This window comes from Nesoenas mayeri (genome assembly GCF_963082525.1).
Source record: "Nesoenas mayeri genome assembly, chromosome: 17".
Taxonomy (NCBI): domain Eukaryota; kingdom Metazoa; phylum Chordata; class Aves; order Columbiformes; family Columbidae; genus Nesoenas; species Nesoenas mayeri.
Window position 1 is genome coordinate 136,052 of NC_137565.1, and position 7,041 is coordinate 143,092.

Consider the following 7,041-nt stretch of genomic DNA (forward strand, 5'->3'; position numbering starts at 1 on the left):
GGTTTCATGTACCTCCTCCAAGAGAAAGAAACAATAAAGCTGGCTCTGCTTCTCAAAGCTCAGCTTAATTTATTCCAGGAAACCTGAGCAATAGTGTTAAGCGATACAATGAGAAACCCCAGAATCTCAATGACTTGGAAAGCCTATTGAAAAATATGACAGTGCAATGAAAATAAAGTCTTACCCCGGTGCAAACAAGCTTGCTCAACCTGGAATGAATTTGGGATCCCTGGAGAAGAGCATGATTGCAAAGATGCAGAAAAAGAAGAAAATTGCCTGTTCTGCAAACCTAAAATGGAAAGAAATGCAGTTAAAGTGCTGCTGTGCTAAAGGGGTCGATCCAACCTAGGACAAGTATTGAGCTGAGGCTGCAGCAGATTAGGTGAGAAGTTAGGCTGGTTTTCTTAAAATAACTACAGTGAAATATTGGAATAGCTTGTAAATCTCTTTGCAAATATTGATACTAGCCAGCAATTATCTCTTATTGGAAGGCATTAAGAAGAGGCAAGGCAGGCATCAGGAACGTACAGACCAGATGTCACAACACTTGTACGCAAGGCTGACGAAGGGGTACGGCAGACGAAGGGCCAAGCAGCCTCTCATGGGCACTCCTCTTGGCGCTGCCCTCTGGGATGTGCCCAGGGCAGGGCCAGCCGGAGAGGGATCCCCTCCAGCTCAAGAAATGTAACAGGATTGGCTGAGGTTCAATTCATATGAGACAGCAGGAACAAACTTCAAGGTCAAAACCTAAACAGTATCTCTTAGGTACATGACAAACAGCGGGGGAAATGGCATATAATTCACTTAGTATCAGGCTTGACTCCAGTCAGTCAAGATTTAACCAAAGCAACAACTCAAAACACTGTTTAAAATCTCCCCGAGCACAAGGAAGGGCATTTAAGCTACTGGGAAGAGGCCACTCGCATTGATTTTAAGTTATAGGTTTGCTAATCAAATTGGTAGAGCACAGCTTAATGGACTTTCTCACTCCTAGACCTCAAAGTGGGACTTTGATTCTTTCAGAGACATTTTGCAGGCTGCTTGATAATGTACTGAATGGAACGAGTAAACCAATTTCTTTCATTTACAGCACAGGTACAGACAATTGTCTTTGAAGAACCACTCCATTTTCCACTCAACAGCAATAATTACAATGTTGATAGCAAGACACAAACATCACTGAATCTTCACAGCATTGCTGTGAGTATGAAAATATTATTTTACAGATGGAGGCACATAGACCATTTAAGGCTAAGACTTAGAGTTTAAAATCCTTCACTAGCCCTGATTGCCCAGAATATCAGTGGCCAGACACACTGAGGGTTTGATTCTTGGCACCACGGCGTGATTTCATTCACCTGCCCAGGAGGCACAAACTAAACCAAAGCCATTTGTCATGACAGCCACAGCCAAAATAACGAGTGACGGAAAGAAGTCAGGAGAGCAGCTCCAAGCCAGGACAGGAGAGCCTCAGTGGACAAGTGGAGCCCAGTGCTGAGCTGGGCTCATCGCAGCAGGGCCGAACGGGGATACTGCCAGCGAACACGGGGCAGAGTGCCTGCAATGCTATAAATAACAGCTGGGAGTCACTTGGAAACCACAGAGCTATTTATTTGACCACTCTCTTCCAGCTTGTTGAACAGGTTGGATTGTTACTCAAAGGCACCTTTGTCTCTCTGCTTGGACCCTCTTCCACTGCACCCAGGGCTGGGCTTGCCGGAGCTTTTGCTCAGCAACGTACCCACAAAGTGGATAAAAAACAACCACGGTCATTGTGAAAGCCAAAGAGTAGAATCTACCAATATCCTTCTGGATGCGTAAAGCCAAGTGGATTGAAACCAATACAGATTCTTCATTTAATACATCTGTAGTATGTGCCTGAAAATTAGCAAAAACGACAGAATTTCTGATTTGCTTCTAGCATTCAAGCTTTGCATTTCACAAGCAATTCCAGTAAAGCTTCAGTGCACATGGAAATGTGAATACTACAGAACTGAGAATAATTTGCCCTGATTTTTCTAATACATTCATCGCAGCAGAGCAAGTACTTCTTGTGAAGTTCCCAAGATCTGGATTTACAGACCACTTGCAGTCCTCATTTTAGATACCAATGAAATGACACACAAGACACTGAAGTGAAGCCTTTACATTCGGATGCCAGCCTGGAACCTGGCAGTTCCCATGAGCTCCCCATGGCTTCGCCTCCTCCAAACCAGCAGGACCAGAGCAACCAACCTGGCCATGCTGAACTTTGCAAAAATAAAGAACTGTGGTTTAAAATGTTTGTACAATGGATTAGTGATTTCTTTTCCATGGCAACTGATAATTTCTCTTTACTCTGATTCTTTTTATACACCAAAGAAATAGCTTTGCTCTCATTAAGCCCTGTTCTTTTTAATCTCTAAAGACCACATAAATAATTTTTTTCTCCCACTGGCAAAATATTCTTTGGTTTTCTCAGGAAAGCTGCAGCAAAGTGGACTTCAAATAAACCCACTTTGCCTCATATAGGGGTCAAGCAACTGAAAATATTTAGCAACACCTTGATACAAGAGTGTACCAGTGAAGGCTTTAATTGACTTGATGAACTAGAAGTGTGATTTTAAAAAGCTAATTATAAACCAAGGGAAATTTATTTTCTGGTGTATGGAAAATATTCTGGAAAGCATTGCAATGAAACACAGCATACTTCTAATAACTGATCTTCAGTGCAAGATCAAAAGCCAAGGGGCAAAATTGAAATAGGGCAAAAAAACTACTTTGTGGATGGTTTTCCCAAAATTTTGAAACCTGTAGGGATCAACAGCAAATCACTTCAAAAAGAAAAGTGTGGTATTCTACCCCAAGAGAGACCAAATTGCACCTATATTAAACAAGTTCTTCAGGTAAGATAGGAGAAACTTTGAACAAAAAAACCAAACAAGACCACGTCAGAATAACTTAGATTTGGAACAAGCATTCCACAGAATATTAAAAAAAAATTAAAACCGTTAATGAAATTGAACTAAAGTCTATATAAAATTGAAAGGTTTTTGGTTTCAATACATCTTGCACATGTGAATTAATTAATGCTCCCAGTGCCCAGCAAGTTTGACTAGTATGCCAACAGCAACTGCTAACAAATGTCAGAAGAACGGCTTTTTAGGGAGACGGTCACAACCGCCCACACCATTGTGTGCAGCACCATCACCCTCACACAAGCTTTATCCTTCAATCCCTCTGCTCTGTCACCATCAGACTCCTTCTACTTCCCTCGCCTCCCTGCAGCTTTGTTTTTATTTTTTTTTCAAAAAAAGTCTATCAAAGTTCAGGGGGGGAAATGGTGGCACATACAAACTTCAAAATGGGTCTTGTGGTTGGGTTAATTTTATACCCATTTAATGATTTCCAGGGAATCGGTGGCTCTGAACTGCAGCAGCTCTCCTGTCTGTTGCTCAAGAGCCTTGGGAACAACCTCTGCCCCTCCAGACACAGATCCTGCCTTTGCTGCACTGACAGCAGCGGGAATTTTCCACACCCGGGAACCTGCTGAGCTGCAGCAGAGCAAGCCACGCCACGGGACGGTCCCCGTGGGCAGGGGAGCCCCAGGGAGGGCTTAATCCCTTGTTGATGCAACAGCAAATTTCCTTTCTTGCTGAAGAAGTGAGCCTCAGAAAACTTTGTTTTGAAACAGCAGATGAATCACTGACCTCTGAACATGAACGGATACGATTTTCTATGGTAGCACCGCCCCCGGCGCGAGGTAGACGGGGCCGCCCCCGGCGCGAGGTAGACGGGGCCGCCCCCGGCGCGAGGTAGACGGGGCCGCCCCCGGCGCGAGGTAGACGGGGCCGCCCCCGGCGCGAGGTAGACGGGGCCGCCCCCGGCGCGAGGTAGACGGGGCCGCCCCCGGCGCGAGGTAGACGGGGCCGCCCCCGGCGCGAGGTAGACGGGGCCGCCCCCGGCGCGAGGTAGACGGGGCCGCCCCCGGCGCGAGGTAGACGGGGCCGCCCCCGGCGCGAGGTAGACGGGGCCGCCCCCGGCGCGAGGTAGACGGGGCCGCCCCCGGCGCGAGGTAGACGGGGCCGCCCCCGGCGCGAGGTAGACGGGGCCGCCCCCGGCGCGAGGTAGACGGGGCCGCCCCCGGCGCGAGGTAGACGGGGCCGCCCCCGGCGCGAGGTAGACGGGGCCGCCCCCGGCGCGAGGTAGACGGGGCCGCCCCCGGCGCGAGGTAGACGGGGCCGCCCCCGGCGCGAGGTAGACGGGGCCGCCCCCGGCGCGAGGTAGACGGGGCCGCCCCCGGCGCGAGGTAGACGGGGCCGCCCCCGGCGCGAGGTAGACGGGGCCGCCCCCGGCGCGAGGTAGACGGGGCCGCCCCCGGCGCGAGGTAGACGGGGCCGCCCCCGGCGCGAGGTAGACGGGGCCGCCCCCGGCGCGAGGTAGACGGGGCCGCCCCCGGCGCGAGGTAGACGGGGCCGCCCCCGGCGCGAGGTAGACGGGGCCGCCCCCGGCGCGAGGTAGACGGGGCCGCCCCCGGCGCGAGGTAGACGGGGCCGCCCCCGGCGCGAGGTAGACGGGGCCGCCCCCGGCGCGAGGTAGACGGGGCCGCCCCCGGCGCGAGGTAGACGGGGCCGCCCCCGGCGCGAGGTAGACGGGGCCGCCCCCGGCGCGAGGTAGACGGGGCCGCCCCCGGCGCGAGGTAGACGGGGCCGCCCCCGGCGCGAGGTAGACGGGGCCGCCCCCGGCGCGAGGTAGACGGGGCCGCCCCCGGCGCGAGGTAGACGGGGCCGCCCCCGGCGCGAGGTAGACGGGGCCGCCCCCGGCGCGAGGTAGACGGGGCCGCCCCCGGCGCGAGGTAGACGGGGCCGCCCCCGGCGCGAGGTAGACGGGGCCGCCCCCGGCGCGAGGTAGACGGGGCCGCCCCCGGCGCGAGGTAGACGGGGCCGCCCCCGGCGCGAGGTAGACGGGGCCGCCCCCGGCGCGAGGTAGACGGGGCCGCCCCCGGCGCGAGGTAGACGGGGCCGCCCCCGGCGCGAGGTAGACGGGGCCGCCCCCGGCGCGAGGTAGACGGGGCCGCCCCCGGCGCGAGGTAGACGGGGCCGCCCCCGGCGCGAGGTAGACGGGGCCGCCCCCGGCGCGAGGTAGACGGGGCCGCCCCCGGCGCGAGGTAGACGGGGCCGCCCCCGGCGCGAGGTAGACGGGGCCGCCCCCGGCGCGAGGTAGACGGGGCCGCCCCCGGCGCGAGGTAGACGGGGCCGCCCCCGGCGCGAGGTAGACGGGGCCGCCCCCGGCGCGAGGTAGACGGGGCCGCCCCCGGCGCGAGGTAGACGGGGCCGCCCCCGGCGCGAGGTAGACGGGGCCGCCCCCGGCGCGAGGTAGACGGGGCCGCCCCCGGCGCGAGGTAGACGGGGCCGCCCGCACCGACCCTCCTGTTCACGGCGCACAGCTCGCCTCCACTGTCGCTCTTCCGTGCCAAGTTGTCCCTCTGAAATCATGTTATTCAGCAAGTCACCCAGCAGCTCATCAACAGCTTCACCATTCCACCCACCCCTGACTGCACACCTCCGGGCAGAGCAGCCTGAAAGACACTCTGCCTTATAGATACGAGATGCTCATTTTAACCCCTGCTAGATAACCAAAGCATCAGTCCTAGGAGGACAGATTATATCAGCAACTTGTTACATGCCTATACAAACCATAAATTAACACCTCATCTTCATTGCAGTCAGGAACTTCAGGAAAACGCAAAGCACCGGGAATTTACTCAATAAATGAAACCTAGTTACAAACATACCTTCAACTACAGCTGCTATTGAAGCTTTGCTGCTCCTGAAAGTCCTGCGTCAAACAGGCATCTCCACTTCTCCAAACACAACTGCCCACATAGCTTAAACAGCTCAAAAGCTGCCGACTGCTGAAGGAGCAGCAGAGAAACAGCACTGAAGCTGTCCTGGAGCAGAATGAGCTCCCTACCTGGGGACTGGGGCTCAAATATCCTGAGCCCCACCCACCCCTTCCCACAACCCCTGGAAAGGGGAGGGATCAATCACCCCAGGCCCCGCCCACCACCCTTATCAAATCACCTGGACCCTCACTGGAAATGACAGCACCTGCACTCCTGTCGGGCTCTGTCAGACACTGTTGGTTTTTGTGAAGCCCTGTCGAGACCTCTTGGGGCCTGTCAGGCTCTATCAGGCTTCGATGGGCTCTGTAGGGCTCTGTCGAGACCTCTTGGGGCCTGTTAGGCTCTATCAGGCTTCGCTGACCAGAACCCTAACATATGTTTAACCATAAGCCTAAACCTCACCATAGCTGTAACCTAAGCCTAACCCTCATGCTAAGTCTAAGGCTAAACCAGCTCTAATCCTAACCCTAACTGTAATCCTAACCCTAACCAAACCCGGACCCTGACCATAACCCTGACCCTAACCCAAACTTAAGTTTAACCATAACCCTAACCCTCATACTAACCTAGGCCTAATTGTAATGCTAAGTCTAACCCTAAAACAACCCGAATCCTACCCCTAAACCTAACCCTAAACCTAACCCTAACCTGAACCCGAACCCTAAGCAAACCCTGACCATAACCCTGACCCTAACCCAAACTTAAGTTTAACCATAACCCTAAACTTCCACCTAACCCTAACCTAGGCCTAATCCTAATGCTAAGTCTAACCCTAAAACAACCCGAACCCTACCCCTAAGTTTAACCCTAACGCTAAACCTAACCCTAACCCGAACCCTAACCCTAACCTGACCCTGACCCTGACCCTCATCCTAACGCTGACCAGAACCCTAACATATGTTTAACCATAAGCCTAAACCTCACCATAGCCGTAACCTAAGCCTAACCCTAACGCTAAGTCTAAGGCTAAACCAGCTCTAATCCTAACCCTAACTGTAATCCTAACCCTAACCCTAACCAAACCCTGACCCTGACCATAACCCTGACCCTAACCCAAACTTAAGTTTAACCATAACCCTAAACCTCAGCCTAACCATAACCTAGGCCTAATCCTAAACCTAAGCCTAACCCTAAAACAACCCGAATCCTACCCCCTA